The sequence below is a fragment of the Chlamydotis macqueenii genome, chromosome 8, assembly GCF_036417535.1.
Source record: "Chlamydotis macqueenii isolate bChlMac1 chromosome 8, bChlMac1.mat, whole genome shotgun sequence".
Classification (NCBI taxonomy): Eukaryota; Metazoa; Chordata; class Aves; order Otidiformes; family Otididae; genus Chlamydotis; species Chlamydotis macqueenii.
In genome coordinates this window covers 36945534-36968731 of record NC_141563.1, presented here as the reverse complement: position 1 = coordinate 36968731, position 23198 = coordinate 36945534, and the positions used below count along the sequence as shown (strand labels likewise).

General features: G+C 51.1%; 1 protein-coding gene across 1 annotated transcript in view; it reads left to right on the top strand.

Moving 5' to 3' along the window:
• The window catches only part of NEGR1 (neuronal growth regulator 1), a 726879-nt gene that overhangs the window by 631296 nt on the left and 72385 nt on the right, over positions 1-23198 (top strand). The window lies entirely within an intron of this gene.

Below are 23198 nucleotides of genomic sequence, written 5' to 3'. Positions count from 1 at the left end.
ACAGCAGAAGGACGTGGAGCTGTTGGAGAGGGTCCAGAGGAGGCCACGCAGATGCTGAGAGGGCTGGAGCAGCTCTGCTGTGAGGCCGGGCTGGGAGAGCTGGGGCTGCTCAGCCTGGAGAAGAGGAGGCTCCGGGGAGACCTCAGATATGGACGGGGCTGTGAGCAACCTGATCCGGTTGGAGATGTCCCTGCTCCTGGCAGGGGGGTTGGACTGGATGGGCTTTAACAGTCCCTTCCCACCACACCCATCCTGTGCTTCTGTGATTCTATGATCTAGAGATGTGCATGGGGCCTGCAGGCCACCGCCAAGTGCTCAGCAGGGCTGGGCCTACACCAAAGCCTCGCTGCCCAGATACCCATCACCAAACGGGAAACCACTGCCGTCCTTGGGCCACAGAGCAGTGAGGTTATCTGTGCCACCAGCAGCACCTACGTGCAGTTCCAGAAGTGTCACACTTCTTCCCGTTGCTCTTCCCTTGCTGACGCCACGATCCAGCCTGGCCGTCCTAGGTTTTGCCTTTCCGAAGACTCAAGCCAACACAAGACACGTTTGCTCAGCTGCAAAGATGCGCTGAGCCGGCTTCGCACAGTGCTCATCCCTGCGGATGCAGGAATGTAGTCTCAAATCTCACCCGTTATCCATCACCCCCCACGCCCCGGAGCATGCGGAGGCGGGCAGGAGCCCGTAGCACATTTGCAGACATTCACCCACCAACTCCCCTACGTCGGCGTGTTCACCGCATGCGTCCGACCTCGCCCACGCGGCCCTGGGCTGTGGGCGCGGGCTGGCCGGCGCCGGAGGTTTTGCCCCTGCGACGCTCACGGAAATGCTTTGGGCAGAAGCCACGTACAGGAAATGCTCCTGCAGAAACCTGCCGCGCTGTTCGTAAAATTGGAAATATATTCTCAGTTTCACAACATCAAAGCTCCAGCCCTGTGTTCTCACCTCTAGTTTCTCGATAAATATAGAAGCTGCTTTCCTCCAATTTTTTTTTCAGCTGAATTTCACTTTTATTGAATGGAGTAAGGACTAGCCTTGTTCCCTCTGATAGCAAATGGAGATGGTGAAATGGGCTCCAAGGGGCTTTCCAGATGGAGAGAGGAAAAATTATATCTATTATAAAAAATTCAAGTTGTGTGGTTTCTACAGGTTTAAAAATAAAGCCTGGCAGATACACTTAGTGTGAAAAAGGGGGGGGGGGGGAATTCAGAATACGGCAGTAAAATTATCTCTAAAAGCGGGGCCCAAAGGGTGAGATTTTTTTAGCGATGACCACATCCGAGGGCTGGGGAACGCTGCCTGGTTTCCACGCTGGGGGAGCGGGGGGCGGAGGAGAAGCTGCGGAGCCTCGGCAGGCGCAGCACGGGACCCTTCGCTTTGGGGGTCCCCCGGCATCACGTCAACCTGGGGCCAGTTATTGTCCCCCGAGCCACCCAGGAAGACACTGCGCTTTCTCAGGTCGTGTTTCGAAATGATCCTGTGAAGGGATGTCCCCACCTGGCCAGTGGGATCTTCATCACTTCCAGCTCACCTTCCACTGGAAATCTTGAAATCTTGCTGGTTTTGTGGGTGTACAAATTTTGTGGGGGTAGACAGAGCCTGCAAGGCGCTCCGAAAGCGATGCAATTCCAGAGTAACGTGTTCCTTACGCTGAATAAAAACCTAGCTAACCATGTCTTCTGCAGCTTTCTGCATTTTAGCTGATTTTAGACTATTTAACTGAATTTTCTTATTTTTTTTCTTCTTTCCTTCGGAAGCGCGGCAGCAGGGGGGCCAGGGAAAGCTGGGGGCCGTGGCTCTGCGGGTGGCTCACGCCTGCTTGCCTGGGCATTTTATTATTTGATGTCTTAACCTACTTTCAAACACTTCCACACATCAAAAGTTTGGCCAAAGCATTGAAACGTCCCGCGATCTCCCATTGCTCGCAGCAACCCCGAACCCAGCAGTGGGGTCAGTGACACCGCGGCCTTCGCTCCGCTGCCTCATTCACACGGTTCTATACCTGTACGTAGCTCCAGAAAGGGATTTTTAGCTTGACAATCTTCTGCAGCAGTTCATCTATTTCTGTCCATAACATCACGTTTTGATCCAGCTCCCCACTTGCTATTTAAAGCCATTAATTATTTTTTTTTGTCACCTCTGCCATTACTGCTGCTCTCTCAAAAGACAGATTTTGTTCACCGTCTCCCCTCGCACACTGTGAATAAATACCGATTTGCTCACTTTGCAAATCATCTTCATGGCAATTTTGCACCTTTATTCAAAGCAACTTGCTGTAGCAGAACAGGGAGGACGAGCGGTGGTTCCCAGTTTCGAGCTGTGCCCCAGCTGGGAGCGCTCCGGTTGGGATGCCGGGAGAGGGATGCTGTGGACGTGGCCCCCCGCGTAGTGCCTGGTCCCAGTACGGGGCTGTCGGGGGGCAAGGGTAACCCCAAATTTTGACAGGCTTCTGACCATCAGCCCACGGCCCGCCCCTTGCTTTTAGGTTTATTTTTGTTTGCTCTTGGGGAGGTGTGTTATGCACCAGTCCAATCCCCCCTGCCCGCTAATGCCCGTATTTCAGGCTGTTCCCGGCTCCACGCGCAATGTTATTCCCCATCCGTACTGCACCGACTCCTCCTGCCTCATGGACTCTCCCAGCGCTCCGGCCTCTCATCATCGTGGTTCAGACATTTCAGCCGCTCGATGATCCACCTCTGCGCTCCCAACACCATGCGCTTGTCCGCCCTGCCTTGGCAGAGGAGGGCAAGCAGGAGCTTCGCTATCTTTTCATTTTGTTTTTCTACGGCAGCAGTATTTCCCCTTCCTCCCCCTCCTCCCCCTGCTTTCCCATCTATCATTTCTGGTCAGCCGTCACCTGCAGCAACTCTCTGATTATCCGTCAGCCTCTCCCGCCCCCTCCCGCGCCCCTCTTTATTGCTTAATTATTTTCGAGATGTTTAATGGCGGTAGCCCTCGTCTCTAATTTTCTGATTATCATGCGGAGCGCTGCAGCCAGTCCATCTGAGAAATGCCAAGGGAGCAGGCCGGACACTAATTGCATTTTTTTTTTTTGCTTCTGCTCCTGATTGCACCGCTTTTCAGCAAATCGCTCGCAGCACCCGCCCCCAAAAAGTCACAACACGCGGATGTTCAGCTGTGGGAGAAGAGAGTCGAGGCCGGGACGGAGCGGTGGCACTGGAAAGAAAAATGACCAAAAAATAGTAAAATTCAGGGGCATTGATGAGGGTTACACGGGTGTATTTGGTGCCCGCGCGCGGGGTGAGCTGACCTCCGGCACACGGCAGCGCACGGTCATCTCCTCGTCTCTGCAGCCGTTCCTGCGCCACATTCCTGTGCCACCACCACTGAAACGTCTCCTCCCGCTCAGAGGAGCTCGGTGGCTCTGGGCAGGGCCCCCAGGCCAGGCTACCAAGTTCCTGAAAATCTTTTGGGAAGACATTTTTAGAAGGTAAGGGTTCCTCCATCACAGCATCCCGCGATGAACTCTACCGACGGCTCTTCTTCCCTCATTGCAACCCGCAGCATGGCGCCCGGAGCCCTCAGCGTCACTGGATTTCTCCCACGGCCAAACTCTGCGAACAGGGAGCATCGCCGGCCTCACCCACCCGGAGCAGCGAGAGCGGGGCAGGGAGAAGCAGGAGGAGATGCCACGCCGTAAAAAAGCATCGATGGAGAAGGAAAGCGCGTTTGCTTATCTGAGAGGTAAGGAGGCTTTTGCCATTGAAACGTCTCCTCAGAACGGGGCTTGTTTTGCTGTAGCACACAACTGCGGCTCACACCAAGGATAAATTCGGCGTTAAATGGGATGCTGTGACCTACATTTTATGTATATTATGTCTCTTACACTGATAATGAGCAGAGGAACCTTGATATATTATCACTGACTAGGCAGGATTTTCCCTGCTTCCCTCCTTAGGACGCTATATGGCATTTCTGGAACGAGATGTATTTTCTTTAATTTATGGGAAATATTGAACCTTCTGCAAACATCCCCATTTTAAAAACTACCAAGGAACATGCTTTGATAAATATCTTTCCCTTTTTCAGTTTGAAAGAGCTCATGAATTTACACACAACAACACAGATTGCAAAACTAACGGCGGCCACATTGTCCTTCCTCACGTTATTTCTGTTCCAGCCCCAGGGAGCCCAGGACCGATGGGTGCTGGGCCCTGTACGAGCCCTGAGCTGCAGCACGGAAGTTCCAGAGGGGGACAGTTCCAGAGGCTCAAGTGCAACGGAAGTGGGTTTGTATGGCACAGATGTCTACTCCTGTCCACTCTCACTGCTACGTAATTTTGAGCAGTGTATAATTAATATCAGCAGAGCCCCCACTGCTCATTCATTTCTAGAGAGACCAAAACTGAAAGCTCGGCATAAAAATGTGAATGTCCTGATGAAAGCTCCCTTTTCTATTAATCACTTGTCAGAGTCCCACAGATGTTGCCAGCAGAGAATTTTAAAATCTGCCACGTTAGTGGAACACCAGCCATGCTAAACCAAAGGAATATATTCCTGGGAGAGGAGAAGTTCCTACATCTGGTGAAGCCCAGTGCTGCAGGCACTTTCTGTACAAAATATTCAGTGCCGTGAATTTGAATTAGAAACAACCGTGATCTGACCATCCTCCTTCTTTCTCTTTTCCACCCTGCTCTTGATGAGGGAGCAGGGGAATATTTTTCAATGGATGAAACAGTATTCACACGCCGGAATGATGATATCTTTTTCCCAGAAGACTGATTAGAAGAACTCTATTATTCTCCCCACCACACCTAGGCCTGCTCAGATGAATGTTAATTAATGTGATAGGTTACGTAAAACGAGCGGTACATTTTAGAACAGCACCTTGGTGATTACATTTATTTCCCTGACAAAAGGAAAAGAGAAAATACTTTGAAGAGACAGAGCTGAGCATAAGTAGGCAATTCACAGGAGCAGAATTTGGAAGTCCCTCCTGAAACGCCAGTGATTGCTACCCCATCTCTAGCTCTCAGCAAAAACGGCCCCAGCGCAAGATATCACATCATCTTCCACGCTAAAAATAAAGATGTATGAACACTAAGTTCCTTAAGCGCCTAGAAACGCCCAACAAGCCCGGAGCAGAGAACAGACAAACCATGACATGTAACCAAGCCCCACTGTCACCAGAGTTTACCTGGGGAGTGCAGGATCAGTGCAGGGCTGGGTGGGTGGGCATGGACTGCAAGGGCACAGAAAGCATCTTCGTAGCAGAGGGATTGCTCCGTTGGCTGCAGAGGGATCACCGATGGAGCTCCTCAAGAACCTCGGGTTGTGGCTTCCATCTAATTTCTTGCAATTTACGGGCCTGGCACGGAAAGAAGAGCGTGCGGATGGCTGAGCACTGGCAGGCTGCGTCCAACACAAAGCTGGAAGAATTGGGATGCCCGTCAGGACTGCGTAAAGCATGCACCTCAGGATCTAAACAAAAAAAAAAAAAAGAAATAATTCTGCTGTAAGAACCGAATTTTGCATTTGGAAAGGTAGGAGGGATGCCTGCCAGCTCTATAGAATCATAGAATCTTAAGTCTGGAAGAGACCTCCAAGATCATCAAGTCCAATCATCAACCCACCACCACCATGCCATCACGCCCTGCACCCCGACAGCGGGAGCAGCCGCTTCCAGCCGGCCTTCACCAGCGCCAGGCAGCACGCATGCGGGTTACCTGTCCTGGTACATGCCACAATACCAGGAACAACCTTCTAAACCCATCATCTAAAACTGGCAGCAATGCAGATCTTTCAGGCTGGGAAGACGGGAACCGGCTGCGACGGCTGGCTCACAGCTCCGGACGGAGCGAGCCACTGCCAGCAGTTTAAAGCAGCGAGCGTTCCCTGCTCGGGGCGAGCTGTCACCGCCAGCAATCGAAGCTGCCTCCCTCTCCCCTGCCCTTATCCAGCCAGGCTGCTCCCGAAACACACAAACATTTTTAAAATTACAAGTGGTCTCTTTTTAAAAATAAATAATTTATTAATATTTATAAAGAATAATTATTATTTCTCTAAAGTCTTCTCAAGTCTCACATCTCTAATTATTCACAGCCTGCTTAAACCAACCCACCCCTCCTTTGGGGTGTCGTGTGGACACCGAGCTGCTTCAACAGAATCAGACCCTTTGCTTATTACCCACCCAAATTTAATTAGACTGCAGCACAGGTGCAAGGCTGACTTAAATGTATGGGGGTTGTCGTTGTTGGTTTTTTTCCCTTAGGAAAGGCTGTTGGAGTCGAGGTGGGGCTGGGCATCCCCGGCAGCCCCTCTCCCCACGGCTCGCCGGGCAGACCCACCTTCTCATTTCACAGCAAGGCAAGACCTGTTGCAGAAGGTTCATTCTCAAGAAACCTCAGAGCCTTCAAATGACTGTAAAGCAATGCAAAAAATGTGCAATGTTTACTAAAATTTCTGAATTCTTCTTGCCTCTTCCTTTTCTCCAACATCTTAAGCGTCTACGACGAGTATTTCTTCAAGCCTCTTTTTGACCATGGGCTTAATCCAAGAGCACGAGATGAAAAAGAGATTTGGGTCAAGCCCTGCAAGTATTACGCTCGTTCAATCAGAGCACAAAAATCAGCATCGCGACACAGTTCAGCTAATTCGTCCCTAACGAAAGCTGGTGAGGTTTTCTGAACATGAAGTATCAGATATATAAACTACGTACAATCAGTCCGTAAAATAAACCTGAGATCAAAGCCTCACTCAGCTTAATTGAACAAATTCAAACAACAAACACAGCTGAAATAATCTTCTCCATTTTACAGACAAGCCTCCAGTAGGAGAAGAAGCTACATTTTCTGCAGAAATTATTGGTTGTGAATTATTCACTCACTTTCGTCTTGGACCCTTTCCAGGGATTCGATTTAATTCTCCCTGACGTCAATGAGAGCCTTTCCTTCTCCTGCCACGAGGCCGGCTCCAGCTCCGGCTCCCCCTCAGTACGCAGCGCTGCGGAGAGCAGCGCTCGCAGCTCCGTCGCTGAAGCCAAACCTGGAGCCTGGCCGGGGCAGCAGGTTTGGGGTCAGGGAGCCATGCGCCGCTGCCGATCGTCTTCAGGTTGCCCAAAAAGAAAACGGGGGAGGACGCTCTGTGCATTATGGAACAGTGATGAAGTCAGACCCAAGGATTTCTTTAGCATCCCATTCACAGACCACGCTTTGCTCTATGCCGCTTGGCTCTGCTTTTGGAAAGCTCTCAGACGCTCTGAGCAAAGGCGCCGGCAGAGCCTGAAGGAGTGTCGGCGTCGGCGCGGCGCAGGGGCTGAAGCCATCTGGGAGCTCCTGGTGTCTCGGCCTGGCTGGGGCACCAGCACCCTCAGCCCCGAGCCCAGCTCAGCCACACGCGCAATGAAAGGGAAATGGGATTTTTGGGGCAGGTGTCTCTGTCATTTACGCTGCTGTAATTGCCGGAGGATGCTGGTATGAAAACGTTGCTACAGCCAGCACATGCAGTCTGTGATGTTCAACTGCTCAGACAATTTAAATCTGAAATTAAGAAGTTTCTAACTTTGATCACTGATATTGCCATGTCAACAGCCATTGCTTCCTTCCGATTACATCACATATCGGGAAAAACAAGAGAAAGGCTTAATTCCTTTCTTCCACAGACCTGAAACATTTAGTGGGTGACGATCTCTCTGGTGAGGTCCACAGCTCACGCTCCCTGCCGAAACTTGCTCCCTCTGCAGCGCCTTCCTCTGTTTGTTACTGCCAAGGGAAGTCACTGCTCACCCAGCTTTTGGCAGCCAGCTCTCCTCCACAGGCATCACCTGAGTGCTTTGGGGCTTTACAGCTGGAATTGCTGCTGTCAAACACCGCGTTAGCTCTAGGAACATCTCCTATGGATTTGTGTTGTGGACATGTTGTAAGGAAAGTATTTGTTAAGCGCCTGCCTAAACCAATCCATAGCTTTATCATGGTCCTCAAAACACCTTGCAAGCTATTCACATTAATCTGGAAGTTTCACTACACTTTGCTGGGCACCCAGGATCTGCAAGAGGTTTCTCCTCCAGGTTTCTCCTCCAGGTGCACCATTTCCATTGCCATGGGTGGCTCAGAAGAGCCCTGCTGAGCAGGGACCCCAGGCTGGGCGACAATGCACAACCCGACGTGCCGCATGCTGCTGGGCGACTGGCTTCACGGTCATACACTTCACTTCTTCCGGGAATTTTCTAGCAAGCACAAAGCACACCCTCTTTCCCAATTCCGCACACAAAGCCATGCTTTGTCATTGTATCTGGCTTGTAGTGAGCAACCTCTAAGGCAACTTGGAAAATAACCCATCAGGAGAGGACCTGACCACATGTAACAGAGGATCTGATCTCCTTGCTTTAAGCACACAGCCACACACGAGCACCCAGAAAAGCCCAAAGTGATCGTTTTTATCCCTTGGAAGATGGAAAGGCAGGACAGATGCAGCTCCTCTGCCTCTGCACTTCTCCTGGTGCGTGAGTCACATCAGCCTCTTCCAGCGAGCAAGTTGGGTTTCCATGGCTGACAGCTAGAAATAAATGTCTTTTTAACTGATGAACTCAACAAAAGTGGGCAGCAGTTATTTGGGATGAATGTGGACCTGCAGTATCGCCCCGCAAAGCCCCCTCTGACACTCAAAGTACATCAAAAAATAACTCCAGAAACCAGAATTCTGAGTTTCTGTCATTGTTTCTTATTACAAAGAATTCAAACCACTTTAAGACTACTGGCAGGGAGCTTCTAAGACGGATGACTCACCAGCAGCTGCTCAGCGGTCAAGCTCTTTGTCTGGGAGGTGAGAGGCTGCCCAACTCCATCCTGAACTGAGAGCTTCAGCATCCAGCTCGGAGAAGCACCATGCCCACCAGCCACCGCCTCAGCCCATCAGTCGGACGTCAGCTTCATGCACGCCGTGATTGCCATCCCAAGATGGGCTGACCTGCACACCCGGACCCGACCGACCTCCGGAGCGACGGAGCCGAAGCAGCCGCTCGCCTTGAGTGGGTCCCAAAGACTTCCGCACGCCCTTCGTTCCTGGGCCAAGGTAGAGCAAGAACAGCCAGGTTGCACGCTCCCAAATGACAGTCCGGCCTGCACCATGGTTTATTTTAAACAACATTTTAAACTTGAAGCCTGCTGTAAAACAGAGCAGCTAGATTTGCACAGAGCAGAACATTAACATATAAACGTCTTGCTGTGGAGGCCTGAAATAATTAAATAGGTCTCAATGCCTAACGTGATAGCTAAGAGAGGGAGCACAGAGTCTTCTTCTTATAACCCACCAGGTCGCATTCCATCTCTCCATAGAAAGACAAAGTTCCTTTACTCCATTTTTCGGAGCAGCGATCAATAAGTCTATTATTATCCGGCCAAGGGGAAGGCTGACAAGTCAGGCTTAGAAACATTGATGTTCTTGCTTCAAAATAAGGGAACTGGCAATTTAACCCCATGGAAATATTGATGCTTGCAAAAAAAAGCACCTATTTATTCTGTCTCATTTTGTGAAAATGTAATTACTGTGAGACGATGATACCAGGCTGAACGGCGGAAAGCAGGCAGATGCTCTGTGCCGACCCACACAGCAATCTCAGAAACATCAAATGGCCAGAAGTCAGGCGTTCAGCCTGCCCCGGGGAAGAAAATTAAGTGCTGTCATGTAGTCGCTGCGGCTTTTGCCTTAGCCTAATACCTTAATCTTCTTTTCTGAAGTCCAGCTCCTAATTTTTAATTATATCTCCATTTTTTTGCCCTGATTTTCTCTGCCCCACAGCCTTGCCCAAGAGCCTCTTCACTGGGAGCATCTGAGCTGCGGTTTCAGCAGCGGTCGCAGAGGGCAGCGGCTCTCCTCCCACGACTGCTGTCGTGCTGGGGACGGCACTGTCAGACCCTTCAGCTCTGCTGTCCCTTGGCCTCTCCAGCTCAAACGCCAGTCTTTCCTCTCCGTACAAACAAACGGTGCTTCTCGTGTCAAACATCAGCAGGTCCCTCACACCTGCCGCTTTCTGCAGCTGTTCATGGCACCTCGACCGCCTCAGCTTGATGTCTGTGTGTGCCTCGATGTTGCAAGCCCCTTGGTTCTTCAGAACTGGATCTGCAATAAGAGCAAGCGACCTGAGCATTAAAGCAGTAAAATTACTGCAATCCGTTACCAACACCATTGTTCACAAGGGTTAAAACAGAAAACCAAATAAACCAATAAAGGAACAGACCCAAACCAGCAGTTCTCTGGTTTCCCCCGGGCCGGTCCCACACAAACCGAGCGGCAGCTCCACCACAGCCTGGGGCGATGGGGACCCCTCCACAGCTGCTTCATCAGAGCTCCCGAAACAGCTTCTCTGTTCCAGAATCTCATAAAAACAAAAGAATCCGTGTCTTCCGCGATACATTTGTACAGCCAAGTGGGAGAGAAAGGAAAGAAAAAATTGGAAAGGCCCACGGGCAGCATGGCAAGAGGGCACTGCATCGTATGTAGCCCTGTACCCTGTATAACAACCAGTACCATAAACAGCCCCGCACGCTCACGGCAGAACACTTGCAGCCCTGTGTGATGTGGACTTGCTCCCTCTTGCACAATGTGGTTCTCCCACAGAATCTTTAAGGTTGGAAGAGACCTCCAAGATCACCAAGTCCAACCGTCAACCCACCACCACCATGCCTACTAAACCATGTCCTGAAGTCTACGCGTTCTTGGGATGGTGACCCCACTGCTTCCCTGGGCAGCCTGTTCCAGTGCCTGACCAAACCAAAGCCACCATTTAGCACAAAGGGTGGGCACGTTCTCCAGGCTCTGACACCGGCTTTGTGTGCACACATGAAAATTCATGTTGGCAACAGCTGCTGGAGCAGAGAAAAGAGTCACGTGGGTGCACAGGGAGCTCCCGACCACGTCCCTCTGCCAGGGAGACAAGCAAAACCAGGCAGGTTGTGACTACACAGCCCTGAACCTGCTCTTGGATCCCACACAAACCGGCGGGCGGACGGGGATCCACACGGCTCTGTCACCCACAGGACCGGAGCATCTGGCACAACACGAGCAGTGAGCACCTTCTTCACCAACCAACATTTACCATCTCCACACGGGCTTTATGGGCTTTTTGGGCCACACACAATTCCTATTTTGAGTTTTATTAATGATGAAAGACCAAGACGTAAACTATTTTTAGCGTACAGCATATATAGTGTATTTTCATCCATCTACAGAGCAAATTAAGTATTGATGACAAATTAGCCAATTAAGTGGCAGCAACTCAATTGACTTCAGTGGAGTTCCACTGCCTTACTCCAGCTAATTCCATTAGCCAGGCTTTAGATTACATTTATATAGACAGACCTCGGCCTCCCTCCCGTAATCTGAATACAGGAGTAGCATTGAGAAGCCAGTGGATCCTTTCAGGTGGAAAATCCTGCAGGCTTTCTCTCCTGAGCAGACTTGGCACCTCGTGAAGGCTGCTGCTGTGTTGGAGGGTTGAAGCGTAGCAGTCAGGTCTGCCACTTATTTTAAACAGATCATTTAACAGCAGGATGTATGAACTCTGAGCTAAAAAAAAGGAAGATGGGAATATAGCTATTGCATTTTAAAGCAGATCAGAGAAATAGTGAATATTCACGGTGAGATGGCGCAAGGGGAGGGTTCACCAGAGCTGGATGTGTCAGGTCCCTGTGGCTGTCGGGACCCCAAAGTGCAGGGGAAACAGACGGGGCCACAGAGGAACCCATGGCCCTGCTGCTGCAACGGGAGCCGTTGACGTTGGAGCATCGCAGATTATTCATCGCTTGACCCATTTAATTACGCACACAAGTTTTCAGACAGAAATGCCCTCTGGGCAGTCTGATGCACACCCCTGGAGTCGGCAGCAGGGCAAATCCCACTCTCTCCATTTCAGGAGGAGGAGCTGGTGAGTGGGTACAGCAGAACTCAGCCCCTGCGGCCACGGCTGGGCTGCAGGGAAGCCAAAGCCAGGAGCAGGACCTGTCCCCGCAGCCCCCACAGCCCTGGTACCTCTCTTACCTTCCCACTGACGCCCTCCGAGTTCTGCTTTGTAACACAAATTCTGTGCTGCTGCGCCCTTTGACTGCAGCTGCCTTTTCTCCTAGTAAACTCCAGAACAGAATAAATGCATCTTTTACCAATGTGCAATAAGACTTTATAACCTCATTAAGTAGAAACCAAATTATGTTAGTTTCACTTTAAATCACCTGGAACATACGAGGCTGCAGTGTGAACCGTTATAGATTCATCCTAAAAATTACTTTATTCCTAAAAATTACGTTGAGATCTCTCTAAATTCAGTGATGACCTAAACTAAGCAAACGTATGAAAGACTCCTAAAATATCTGCACCGATCATGGAGCGAGTGGCCGCGCACGCAGAGCCGGGTGGGACGCTTCGGCCGAGCCGCTCGGCGCAGCCACCTCCGACCTGGAGTGCGACGGACACAAAGCTTCCAGTCTCACGTGATGGGAAAAGCAAAGCTGTCCATTACCAATTCTAAACCACTTACAGCAGAAATAAGACCAGATGACAGAAAAATCAGCTCCCAGAAGAAAAATTCAGCTTTTCCAGCTGTACCAGCCAACACAAAGAAGGGGTATTACGATGAATGAACTAATTTTATTGCTTTTCTGTGACACTGGTTCAAACAACGGGCCATGGAGAGCAGAATCCGACAGCGCAGGCAGCACCGGGCTCTGCAGTAGTTTGTGAGAATCCAGTAGAGCCCCAAAACCTACAGGTATTTCCACGAAGAGCAGCAAACCCGCGCGGAGCAGCCTGCAGGCATCGCGACCCGCCGGCGCACAAATAGCAGCGATCAGAACAATTCCGAGCAGCGGCAGGCAAAGGTTTCCGCGGGCTCCCCGTGGACCTGCCCCCGGCCGCAGCGGTCCCAGTAACACCGCTCCTCATTACTGGCAACTTCATCGGCCATTAGCACCAGCTTAAATGTAGGGCAAGCAAAATACCTGGCCAATTTAACTCTCAACCTGGCATCATTCAAATGAAAAATCATAGGGAAGAAATCCCGCTGTTATTAATAACTTCGTTAGCATACCGAGGTGGAAGCCGCGGAGACGTGCTGTTACCACAGAAACTGGAGGCACTGGCAGGGGCTGGAGGTGGGGTTCTCCCGAGCACAGGCATGACCTCAGGCAGCTTCGCTCAGAGACTTGAGATGAAGAGCTGGCCTAAAGGCAATTCACCTTTGCCTTTTAGATTAATAAACAAAAGTAAATTATTATCAGTCCAAACAGGGAGGTGAAGAAGGAGGAACTCACGCTACCTACACTGAAAAACGCCTTACGTGTCCTTACAGCGTGTTTAAATACGGAGATTACAGCTTCCAGCATCTCAGACTGGTACCTGTGGGCTGGTGTCGGGACGGCTATGGAGCCGCACACAAATGGTGGGAAAGCAAATCCAGTCCCCGGCCCAACGTCCAGAGGGATGAGAGGGAGGGGGCACTGGGGCGCCCGTCCTTGGGGAGCTGCGAGCTCCGGATCTCCCCTCCTCTCTTACTGCATTTTCTCAGCTCAAGCAGCACTTCAGATCTACGACACGAAGCACAATAAAAAGTTTTCAGATTTCTTCATGGTATTGTGGGCCTGTTTCGCTTTTCACCTCTCAGCTGCACGATCCCCCGTGTGTCGGATCCACGCAGCTCCCAGCCTCCACAGTCTGCAGACGCTTCAAAAGGAAGGGCAAGGCGCTCACCTCCAGCAAGGATGCTCCGGGAGGGAGCGCGCGAGCGTCCCAGGCAGACACAGCATCTACCATTGTCTGTGTGCGAGGATAAGCATCTGACTAATTTCATTTTCAACGCTTCAGCTATTCTGTGCTTCACGCTTATTTCTAAGCACCTCTATGAACCCCACGAGGATGAGTGGTTCCTGGGGCTGGGACCGGGCAGACGGAGATCTGCAACGCCAAGGCGATGCCTGGCTGCTTCCCCTCCTGGCATCCTCTCCCACACGGCACGGGAGGTGCGGCATCTCAGGGCGCTGAAGAGTTTGGGGAAACCACAGGTACCTACACAAGGAGCTCTTCTCCCTGGAAGAACACGTGGCTGTGGTCACCACAGAGAGGGGACGAAGTCCCTGCAGGAACCCGGCACCGCTGGGCTTTTCCCGGCAGCGAGAAAGGGATGGCGACTGCAAGGGAAAGGCGGGCGTGAAACCATGACAAAGGGAGGAGAATGAGTCCTGGGGCGTTCATTTGTCGAGGAAATGCACTTCTGGAGCCGCCTGGCATATTGAAACACAGCACAGTAAATTATTCGCAATATTGCTAATCACTTCCACCAGGAATTTAATTTTGCACAGAGCAGAGACAATCTCATTTTCACCGCTCAGCACTGGCCACACTTGTTACCATTTTTTGTTTTAAAGTGGCTCTCACCTCCGTTATCTCCAGACGGTAGAGTGAAAGACGGACAGAGGTGACCTGCTGCTCTGCTGCCGGCAGGACTCTCCGGAAAAGCTGGGAACACGGCAGAGAGAAAAGCAGGAGCAGGACCAGGCTGCTGCCCCCCATCCCTGCTCCCAGACAACGTCACTCAGCACGCGTATACTGAAGGCAGAACATGAAATATTGATTTCCATCCACAGATCTTCCACGTTCCTGGAATATTAAGTTTTACGAACAATTTTGGAAGCTACAAGGCTTGGGTTTATAAGCGACAGCACAAGGGGTTTATTCTATTTTAATTGCATGCAGAGACAAGAGAAGATTAATTAAAAAAAAAACTCAGGACGAGGTCAATCACCTTTCTCTGAGGCGAGTTCCCGTTTGAATCCCGCAGGACCCCAGAGGCGACGGCTCCCAAGGGAAGATGCCGATGCATTCCCAGCGCATTCCTGGAAAAGCCGTGACGACGTCACCTGCGCACCCACCACCCTTCTTGCCCCTCACGCCAAAATTCGTCCTTCCCTCTTCGTTGGGACAGCAGCTCTCTCCAGAGGTGCCAAGGAAGAATGGGGCCCAATAGATTTAATGAAACGTGGGGGATGCCACTGTCTGAGGGATGCACTGGGGTGAGCGCGTCCATTCCCAGCCTTGGGACAGTGCAGAAGTTATGGGGAGGAGCAAGGAGCTGCTCGAAATGGCTCCAGTAAAATCCAACAGATAAGCATAGAGGGGCCCATTTTCCCAACGGTGTTCATCTTGGGAGGGATCCTCCTCCACGGACAGACGGGCTGGTACCTGGGGCACAACGGGGCTGCAACCTTCATGGAAACCCCCAAGCCTGAGGAGGGGAACGGGGGCTCTGGACCACCATTTCTGGGAATGTCGCTGGGAACTGGAAGGCTGTATTTGCCATGGTTGCATTGGTCAGACGAAGGGGACAGGAAGATGTAACAACTCCGAGGGTTCGAGCTGATATTCCGCAGAAAGCTGTGTGTCTTTGTCCAATAGCACTGAAAAACAATCCACTTACCATATTACATCTCCTGACGCGTGGTTCCCGACGGACGGAGATTCCTACAGAGAAGGCGGTTGGCTTGCCACAGAGCCCTGTCTTCCCACAGCACATCTCCTGCTGAGGAGCCCAAGGAAGGGAGAAGTTGAACGCGGGGAACAAAGAGACCATTGTACAGCAGAAGCATGGCAGTCTCCTCTTCATTTGCTGGTGCAGTGACTGGAATCAGAACAGGAAACTGTTTTGCTTTGGATCATTTCCTACTTTGCTTCACAGAAATTTAAGCACTCAGGCAAAAAGGCTGGGAAGAGGAAAAGCAGCTGAGGAGCTGACTACTCAAATAGCAGGAGATATGAAAGCTACGGCTAGTAAAGCCCAAGCAACGATAATTCAATTTTGTAATGGACTCCAGTCACCACTCTTCTTGGGAAGAGAGAGGACAAACAGACCGGACCCACATTTACGGAGCACAACTATTCCCCTCCTGCGTTCCCCACCGGACGCCAGAGGCAGGCTCTCAGTGCTTCCTGTTAAATTAACGACCTCTCTAGCAGAAGGGCGGCATCTCTACGACTGTTCGAGCAAACACTGAGAAGAATTTATTCAACGGAGAAGAAATGTCCTCAATGTGGGTAAGGCAAGGCCAAAACACAGGGCCTTGCAGCACCTACGGGCGACCCCCCAGGACACAGCTTGTCCTGCAGCAACGTATGCTCTCCTGCATTTATTGTGTTAGTAAAATTAACAGCCAAACCCACTTAAAATAAATACTCAAAATAACGGTGCTTTGGAGTGAGGCTTGGCTGCAGGACAGCTTTTCCCATCACAGCGGCATCACAGAAAGCCTTGTCGCTCGCAGAGAGGCTGCAGCCAGGCGTCAGTTCTCGTGAAACTTCCCTCAAACTCTGGAATACTTTTGGGGAAAAAATACTTTTTGGGGGAAAAAAAAGATTGGCAAATCCATTTTGGGTCCCCCCGAGCACCCGTGAAGAGCAGGGCAGGACTGCGAGGGGCCCAGCCTCTGCACCGTGATCTCCAGCTGGAAAAAACTCATTTTGCTGCTGTCACTGCCTGATCCTGCCGGCAGCCCCTCACCCAGCAGCTTCTAAATCTTGTATTTCAAATCCAGCTGGAAATACTCATCGGCTCCTGTATGCCAGACGTAAAGGATGTTTGTCATACATTTAATTTCTCCATCTGTATGTTGGCCAGAACCTCCATGATATATTTTTCTGAGGAGATAACATGCCGCTCTTGGGGAGGGAAGGGTTCAAAACTGAAATCCCTGCAAATTCTCCAGGTGGCTGAACTGAAGAGGAAAGCTCCTGTGACCAGGACACAAATGGAGGCAAGAGCCTTTGCGTTTCGTGCTTGACTCCAACACAGACCAGCACAGAGCAGGACCAGATCGCATCGCCTCTCTCCACAGAGCTATTTACGTCTCAAACTCGTCCTCGGTCGTATTTTCAGTGCCAGTGCCCACACCAACACCAGGAGATGTTTCGCTCACGCCGAAGCAGCTGTGCTGAGCTGGAGCGTGTGTCCCGGGCAGCCCGAGCACGCCCAGACCCCGGCAAATCATCGTGACGCGAAGGGAGAAGGCAGTGCAGAACCAGCTCTTGCTCCTGCTGAGGACCGTCCCCGGAAGCTGTTTGCCAGCCCAGGGCTCTGCAGAGTACGGGGGAATTTCATCCAAACTTTTATTACAGCAGGATGAATCTTTCTTCACAAAATTGGCACCGATTGTGCTAATTGAATCTGAAGAGTTCATTAGGTAAATGGTAATTGCAATAACACGCTTTAAAGAAATGATGGAACACAAAACCTGCTGTCAGGAAAATCACGTATCCCTTTCCAGCTAACCTTCAAACAGCCGCGTCAGGATTAATAACAGAAACCAGCATTTTGGAAACACTCACTTTCCAGACCAACGGCTAATTAACACATTGCTGCTTTCTTTCCCAATTTGTGTGTTTTACTTCTGCGCTCCCTTTGACTGACCAGCTGCTCCCTTCGCTGCTGCAGGGCCTGGGGATGCAGCACCCGCGCTTCTTCCACGTTGACCGGTACCTGCTGACTCAGCAATACTGACTCCCAGCGCTCCAACACCAGCCAGCTTTAGGTTTATTTTGGTTTTTTTTTTAAAAAAAAAAAAAGCAGTAAAGCAGCAGCAGAAAAGGATGCCTGGTTCCAGATACCATTGTAGCAGGAATCACCTGCCAGTGCACAAACTCTCCCATGTTTTTCTTCAGAGATGAGCGCATTTTTGTCTGGTAAGCCCCACAGCTGCGGTGAAGATGTTTATTTGTACTGCAGTGGCACTACAAGCTCCAGCTATGTACTGGGATCCAATTATGTCAAGTACTTGCTGATTTAACGGCGCATTATGGAGCGGGGGGAGAGCAGACGTCTGCGGAAAGTTGCTGTGCTCTTCGCAGAAGATCCCGTTCTTGGGGCATTCGTGCTGAGCTGGGGAAGGGAAAGGATTGCAATTCCTCCTGCCAGTCAGGCAGGTGCCTCCCTCCCACCTCCTCTGGGAAACGGCCTGGGAAGCCTCCTGGGTGCCGGCTCTGCCTCCGCACAGGGGGACGGATCCGGCAGCTAACAGCAATTCCTTCTGGTGGTCTCACAGCGGCTGGGAATGGAGGGCTGGCAGCTGGAAAGGTCCGTGAACATTTAACGAGAATTGCCTGCTGAAGGGATGTTTCAGGAAAGAAACTTCTTTAAAAATAATTGAGCAAAATCTCAAACTTGTAACTGTGTTTAAACTTGCTTTTGTTTGCTTTTTTATGAGAAAGAAAACAGCCACTGGCGTCACTGCCGCTGACGGTTAGCGACAAGGCACCTCTGGGCTCTGACGTTTTTCATCGAGCCCCCTCTAGTTGTTGCCAGCACAGGTATGAAAACTGCAACTGAAATGCTTTAGGATTAGCACGAAGGCAAGAGAGATGGCAGGACGCGCGGTACGTTCAGATGCATCTCAGCATGCGCGCCGGCTAGGCGGAGGAATGCAGGCACCGGTGGCGTTGGCAGCCGGAAGCGGAAGACAGATATCCAAAGGTATAAACCACACTGTTCCAATGTGAAGACTTGAAATAAAAACCAGTATTCCAAAAAAAAAGAACAAAAACGTGAGACGGGGCAAGTGACAATAAAAACAACCCGGGCAAGAGATGTCTTTGAGACAAAGCCCTGCACGTGGAGACCTCAGGAAGCACAAAGAACATTCACCTTGCTCTCAGCAATTATTCACAACCGTAGAGCCGAGGATTCTTACCGTGAGCTCATCGCCCCTTCAGCGCTTAACGAGATAATTCTGAGCTCTAAGAGCTGGCAGAACATGAGTATTAATGACTTTTCTCCTCTTTGGCTCACAAATACTCACCAAGGCATAAAACTGGATTTATAGCCGCTGCTATTTATTGTTTCCCATTGCAAATGGCTGTGCACAGAGGGTTAATTAATTTACAAACGATGGCATCCCATAATGTGCAGGTAGGGCTGTAAGTACGCAGCATTTAGCAGCGCGGGTTATTCTCCATGAAGATGACATCTTTGTAAGTTCAGTCAAAATATAGTTGCAGGAAAAAAACCTTTATTAGATTATTTTAACCTCTCCTGCGTGAGCTGCCATTTGCTGCCACCGCACTTATGCAGAATTGTTTCATCTAATCGATATAACAGATGAGTCAGGAACGAGTTGAGTTTCCTGTAATGAAATTGCTGCTTTTCCAATCCATCTGAAACGCATGGGGTTGTGGTGGAGTCCTCACAAGGAGCTGTGACAAGAAGCCCGTGTAGCTAAGGGTTGAATACAAAGAAAAGAACAAATCAGAGCAATTTTCTGATCGAGCCACTCTGGAGTTCCTGGTCCTGTGTAATTGCGATAGTGAGCAACTCACTGAATCCCAGATCCCTTTATGAGCTGCAGCACAGCGATTCCTGGTGGGAGGCATCACCTGGACCTCGCCGGCACGGAGATAGCTTCCCAACAGAGCTGGTAAACGTGGTCCTGTTTGAAAAGAGACTGGGAGCAGCTGGACGAGACAGAAATCACTGTCACATACACTACTGGATGCACAAAACTGATGTTGTTTCTTAAGAAAAAATATCACCATGTTGGCACCATCAGCTTGCCACCAGCGTTGGACAGAATCATGGCAAACGTACAGAAGAGCTGACACTGACTGAAGCTCCTCTCTCCGTACGCCCAGGCTCACCACCGGCACCAGCCAAACACGGCGGGGCCTCGGCCGCTCCCGCCGGAAGCCGACACACTGTCGGAGGTGGGGGACCAGGGGTGGCCGAGGCGGTTTGCTTGGCCAGGACCCCTCACTGGGGATGTCACAAGTCAGCGGCACTCGGCTCTCGGCCAAGGCGAGGTGTGGATGCCATCTCCATGTTTGGGACATGCCACATGGGACATCCACGTCCCTCCGTGTTGCTGCTTTCCCTGCCGTCAGCTCCGAACTTTGCTGTGAACCTGTCATCGTTCCTTGACACAATTGCTTGGTACAGCAGCGTTGGAGCATGCAGCTCCCCTCAGTGAGCAGGCGTCTTGGCTGGGGACGCAGACAGGGATGTCCCCTCCCAGCAACACCCACCTGCCCCGCTGCTCCCAGGGGTTCTGCACCGGAGAAGGATACACAAGGAAAAGCTCCTGTGGGAGCAGCCTACATCTGCCCCGTCCTGCTGGGGTCTGTGTTAAACACCAGACAGATCAGTGCAACGGATCGATCATTTGCATCAGCCAGAGAAATCTCTGGGTTTTCCCTGAATCCGTCCCCTGACCCCTTCACAGGCTCCTGCAAAGTCGGTTCTCCTTGCGAAGCCCCAGGAAGCACGCGCCCGAGCCTGCTCCCGGGAGCTGCCGGCTATTCTTAGCTAAGCGGAAGGAACAGCGCTGTCACAACACAGAGCGGGGATAAAAGCACTAAAAAAGGAACTATGGCTGACTTCACTTGGTTTTGCCTAACAAGTTCATATGAATCCTACAGAAATATTTGCTTTCTGACGATCGTTGTTCAACTTTCAAAAGAATCAAATCGATAATAAAAAGAACCAAATCAAATTAAACTTAATTAACTATCTGGAATCCAGGAATGTAGTATTTCAGCAAAGACAGACGACGTCTATAGTTATTGGATTTTGCAAACTTGACATCCTACTGCAAATAGAAGTTTGCAAATCTGGACATGGAAAGACATTTCTGTGTGTTTTCCCCAGAGAACCAGCACCATGTCACGCAAGGACGAGGACTGCTGGGGCCGCCGGCACCATCCCTCCACCTTCGGACAGGACACCCGCCTCTGCCCCGCCTCACCCGCCTCGGCCCGAATGGGACTGCAGCGTTTTGTTTAAACGTCCCAGGCTAAGGTTTGCTGATGCTTGTGACAAAACTCAGCGCAAAGACTTTCCTCGGTGTTCCCAAGGGCCGTGTCCTGCACGCTCGGCAGACCCCGCGTCAGCCCTGGCACTCCCTGCTCTGGCCTTGCACCGAAGCTGGTGATGAAACACCACAAAGCTTTGCTGGAGGCAGGACGTCACCCGCCATGGCCAGACACTCACAGACAGCGCAGAAGCATGGATGTGTAGGAAGCCACGAGCAAAAGCACGGTGTTCCCCTGACCGATAGCTGTCACATCCCACCGGCATCTCCAGATGGTGCACGCGGTGCCGGTTCTCATTCATTTATCACTGCTACAGCCCGGTCAATAGTTCCTGCAGCTCAAGCCATCCTTCAACAGGAGATCATTAAACGTCTCTATTGACCTCCTCCATATTTCCAGCAATATGTAAATCTTTTGCTAACTAGGGGATGGACATCTTCGGCTGCGAACGCCTCCACACACCCGATTTCAGAAGCATAGCGCACTGTGCACACCTCCTGTCACACTTCCAGGCTTTGCTGCAGGTTTTGAGCAGAGGAAATTAAAATAACGCAATCGATATCTGAAGCGTTTGAGCCTCACCAAGCTGAGCACCGTTAGCACAGATGTGCCAGAGGGCTTTGGTCTTATGAAGCACGCATTGATCCCACCGACACCGAACTACAGGCATCCCCCAGCCCTCCCTAGGACAGCCTTGGCCAACCCCCAGCTCTGCTGCAGGTCCTCTTCCCAAATTTCCCCAGGTTTCCATTTTCCAGTCCGAAGCGATGGTGCCCGCACGTGCGCTTGTCCCCACAGTTACGCCGCCGGTGCGTGAAGTTGCCCAACATGCAGCTCCCCCAGCTCTGCATCAACCAATGCCACCAGCCGGTTCTCAGAAAGGGAGAACTCTTAATTTTTAATTCTGCGGTCGGGGGCTTTCCCGTAGCCCATCGAGTGGGGCCATTGGTCACGGATCAGGCCCAGGTGGTCCACTGGTTTGGAAGGTGTGGGTCAAGGAAATCCTTAAGGGTTACAAGGGAAATTTTGGGTCAGATTCTGCTTGGCTAAATGGATGGAAAGTAACAATTCTTTAATCCCCAGCACAAATCCAGGCTGGGCGGAGAACGGATTGAGAGCAGCCCTGAGGAGAAGGACTTGGGTGTGCTGTCCACACATCTCTGACTGGGGTACTGCAACTGGAAAAACTGGCAGAAATGTAACAGTGGGTGGGAGCTGGTGAGCCTGTCCACAGAGCTCTCACAGAGCCGTGCGTGAGCACCAGCAACGACTCCCTGGGCCAGACACCGCTGCTGTTCCAGAAATTGTCAGGATTTACTGGGCAGCCACAAGCGCAAGAAAGAAAACCAGAAGAAATCTCTGAAACATATCCCTGAGAAGCGGATTTCCAGAAAGAACCCGAAAAGCCAAGACGTAATAAACCGAGAGCCAGCGACTCTGCCAATGCATGGCCTTTCACGCTGTCTCTTTTCTCCATCTCCTTCCACAAAGCCCTCGCCTTCCGTACCTCAGCTGTGAGCAAAACAGTCTTCATTAAAGCGCTGGAAAATGCCAGCTGTCTCATCCCCTTCAACCACACAATCCTCTTTGCTTTGTTTTTGTTCTCATATCTTGTTCCCTCCACAGGCTCTTGCCAGTTTCTGGGGAGAAGATCACCCAAACCTTCCCCGCAGCAGCCCATTGCTCATCCTCCATCAGCGGTCTTCTCCGGAGCAGAGGAGCACAAAAATTCAGTCCAACTATTAATAAACCCACCAAACCATCACTGCGAGCAGGAGCTAAAAATACTTGCTGCTTAAACAGAATTGGATAGACCGAGATTAATTAGTGCTTGCGTATCCATTCTTAACTAACTTTCACCCTGATTTTGAAACAGAGGAATTTAAAAAAGGGTTATTTAATGTGCAACATCCCAAATGCGGCAGAGCCGAGATGCTCCGCTCTGGTGAGACCCCCCTGCAGCACTGCCTTCAGCTCTGGAGCCCCCAGCCTCAGAAGGACTCGGAGCTGTTGGAGAGGGTCCAGAGGAGGCCACGGAGATGATCAGAGGGCTGGAGCAGCTCTGCTGTGAGGCCAGGCTGGGAGAGCTGGGGCTGCTCAGCCTGGAGAAGAGGAGGCTCCGGGGAGACCTTAGATATGGACGGGGCTGTGAGCAACCTGATCTGGTTGGAGATGTCCCTGCTCCTGGCAGGGGGGTTGGACGGGGTGGGCTTTGACGGGCCCTTCCACCCAAACTGTTCTGTGATTCTACAAATTCCCACCTAGGAATTTTCTCAGGAGAAAGCTCCTCCTCAAAACAGAGAAATGCAGTGAAGAAGAGAGAGGTGCAATGGTGGAGACTTCCTAGACTTGTCTGCTGGGCGGGATGTGTCAGTGATGCACCACCAAGAAACGCCATGTTCCCC